Genomic DNA, 3,860 nt, shown 5'->3' with positions numbered 1-3,860 from the left:
ATCTTTATCTATTTATATTTTGAAAGTACTTTATTTTTCTCAGACTGTATTTAGGGGTGAGAGTATAACATTTCTTTGAGCTCTGTTTGCAGTGACAAATCTTTCATCAAGACACTAGGAGTGACTAAACTGAACCTAGGACTCAGAAATAAACTGACACAGAAAGCAAGGCTATTTTAACATAATCCTGGCAGCAATAACATTTCCCTCAAAAGGTAACTGGAAAAACAAATTAATTTGGAGAAGAAAAGTTCTAAAAATAATGATCTGCGTCGGATCAATTGACGGGTGAATGTCATTGTCATGACCAGCTCTGAAGCCGTGAAATAAACGAGGAGACGCAGTTAAAAACGACAAATTATAAGTCATTTATTATATTTTAACATAACAACACAAATGCAACCAAAAAAAGAACTAAGTAGCAGATGAGGTGTGGTTTGTCAGTAGCGTCAGTAGGGAAAGTGTGTGTATGCATGAGTGATGTATAATGAAAGGTAAATGTTGGATGTTGAAACAGAAGGAAACCAAACACCGGAGATGATAGCAAGATAGCGAGAAAAAGAGAGAGTCACCCAGAGAGGCGGGGCTTATTATAGCCGAAAAATTTATTGAATTTGTATATAAAAATATTCATTTTTTTTGCATACATTGTTAAATAGGCTTACAATATAACTGAGGGTGCAATCTCAACTTAAATATCCAGCCCTGTCACTTGGGGGAAGAAAATCGACTCTGTTTTCTTACTGTTACTTATTTACTGAGCTCATCTGATTTCTGTTCCCACAGTTCACTCTCATTGGGTGTGTTTTCACATTTTTAAGGACGTTCGTTGTAAACCCTTTAAAGTGCGGGGGAGGCGGCCCTTGCGTAATTTGCGGAGCCCTGTACAGGTGCATGGTGGCCATAAAGGGGCATCCTGTTCATCATCAACACTCCCGCCAGACACAACTTGAAAAGATGCATTGCACAATTATTTCCTGGGTGTAGGTGTATGTAAAGCCAATATTGATTTTATTTTTTTATTATATAAGATAAGATATGATAAGATATCTCTCACTCTTGGGAAATTCACTCATACAGTAGCTCCAAATACAACACAATAGACAAGAACATACACATTCAATAAAAATAAAACAGAAAAATACAAGATAGAATAAAACTGGAAAGATAGAATAAGAGATATATGAACACAATATGCAGATTTTTATATACAAATGTGACCGAAGGAATTACAAACTTGCATAAACTACATAACATTTTCTTGAATTTGACTCCTCCTTGGTAATGTCATAACTATGGGATCCTTTTTCATTTCCAAACAAGCAAACAACACAAAAACAAACACTGCTCTGTTTTTCTTAATTAAGCTACAGAGATACTGTTTTCGGCTGTCTTCCCTTGACCACACTTCCCTGGGAGGGCAAAACAAAACGCAACTTTTGTTTCTGCAAAAGTGTTCCATAATTATGACATAATAAGTCGCCAATTCAGAAGAACACTTATTCTTTATGTCTGCTGTTTCTAAACTTGGGCTGTAAAGCTGCAACACGGAGAGATAAGGATGTTGCGCGAAAATAGGACAATAGTTCAAATGAACTACAAAGAAAATGGAAGCTGTTACTCTCAAAAGAGCACCAAATGTGTTTTTACTGCATCTTCGTGGAGAATATGGTTGAGCTGCGTGTGTGGCCAGCTGCATACCAGTTGTCAAGCAGCACGTAGTCGTTTCACAAAATGGGATGACATTAATGTCTGTATTGATGGGAGTTTCGTAACGGTGATGAGTTGTCTTTGGTCCGTCCCATAATCTGGCACAGTCTATATTAAGGCTTGTCCCTCAGTCCCTCAGTTTAAAAACTCTCTGCAGAGTCGCGCATACCAAACCACTGCTGTCTGTATCAGCCACAGAATGACCTCTTCAGCTTCACAGGACTACACTGACGGTAAGTGACTGCACATTAACGCTGGATTGGAAATGATCTAACTATTAACGTTGCTGTTTTAAGCGTCGCTGAGTTTGCACACTGACTGAAAGCTGCATGACGGGAATATGTCCGTCTCTAATCCAGCTATGTGGCATTAACTGCATCAGGAGTTATAAGCAGAGCTTCAGCTAAAGTTAGACTGATGTGGGAAATGAAGGAGAAAGATTACTTAATTATTATTCAGGTTTCTTTGTTTACTGTTAAATGTTCTGCACTTAAGTTGTAAGTTATATGTTATATTTTAGTTATATTTTATATTAGTTTTTTTTATATTTTATATAGGCTACTTAATTAAAATCCATTTCAAATTTACAAAGGCTACAGATCATCAGAAACATGTACTTAAAGTAATCATTGTGCAGACAAACTAAGCCTGTTAATTATGTTATTGAAGTACTCCTTTACTGTACTTAAGTACACAGGTTGTACCTTTTCATTACATTTATGGTTCTATTCTCCAAGGCTACACTTTAACCGGAAAATATTGTACTTTTTTATTTAATGAACAACGTTAAAATTAATTCTTCTAAATTACAGTAAAAACATTTGCAGTCTGGACTGTTAGTTTTCAATGTCAAAGTGTGACTTGTAGATTAAAAGAGTTTCCTTCCTCTCATGTCTCAAGGAAACAGGATGGTCATGATGGATCTAGAAGGCAGATGTGTGATGGTCACTGAGGACCTGACACTGTGTGCTGTTGACCGTCAAGTCAATGGTAATTATTTTCTAATGACCACAACTCTTTCATGTTGTATTATTCCACCCTGACTGTGCCATAAAAATGCACAAAATAAATATGTTTTCTTGCTTTTGTCCTTTCATAGAATCTTGGGTACAGATAAAGGAACGCACATATGGAAAGAACGCTTTACTGGCTTTACTCTTCTTGTATGATGGTCATCAGTATTACGCCAAGGTGGATGGAAACAATGTGGTGGTAGGTAAAAATAAATAAATTATCTATATAGACTAACACACACATAAATACTGGCATTACAGCATTCATACTATAAACTGAAGCCACATGGCATTGCCATCAATGGTTGTATTGATTGGTTTAGTCGCTATGTTGTGTGCATTGACGTTTTGACCCAAAAGTAATAGCAGAGTACTTCATCACATCCGTTATGAACTGACAGGGAGAAACTGCGCGCTGATAGTACAAACACACATAATCCGGCGACATCAGTCAGTGGATCCAGTGTGTCTGTATCATGACAGAGGCATAGAAAGTGAACATGTCAAAACATGCTGGTCTTTTTACGCAGGAATCACAAACATAGTTTTGCAACATTTCAACTTAATTCTCGAAATGCAAAATAAAAAGATGAATCTCATTTCTTAATGAATTAATTAATTTTCACAACATATATTCAACATGTATCTATGTTTCAGTATCAAACTCGTAGACTAGGAAAGTGACTAAAAATATTTTATCAATAGAAGAGATGGAGGCAGGTAGTGTATGAAACAATGTATTCTCACGACCTGACTCTATTGTAGCTGCTGTGAAGTTGACAGCCTGTGTGATGTTAAAATATTTAACATCACACAAAATATTTTTGCAAATGAAAAAAAAGTAATTTTATTGAATTTGCACATTTGCTTGCTTCCTAAAATAGAACCTAAACATTGTGTTTTGTGTGTTCACAGTTGGAGAACGCTGATGGTGGTCCTGTCTCAGATAATGAGAGTATCTGGTTCATGAAGGTACGATCGGGATCTGGTGATCATTATGGCCTGCGATCCATAGTTGGTCAGAGGAAATACCTCTCTTATAGCGAGAACAGGCCACGCAATTTCATCCTCGGTGAAATGAATCGTTTCTTTTCTCTTGAGCAAGCTTGAGCATGAGTGTGTTTGTGTATAGGGTGT

The sequence above is a fragment of the Morone saxatilis genome, unplaced genomic scaffold, assembly GCF_004916995.1.
Source record: "Morone saxatilis isolate NCDOM2014 unplaced genomic scaffold, NCSU_SB_2.0 Contig16, whole genome shotgun sequence".
Classification (NCBI taxonomy): Eukaryota; Metazoa; Chordata; class Actinopteri; family Moronidae; genus Morone; species Morone saxatilis.
This window is presented reverse-complemented; position numbering follows the sequence as displayed.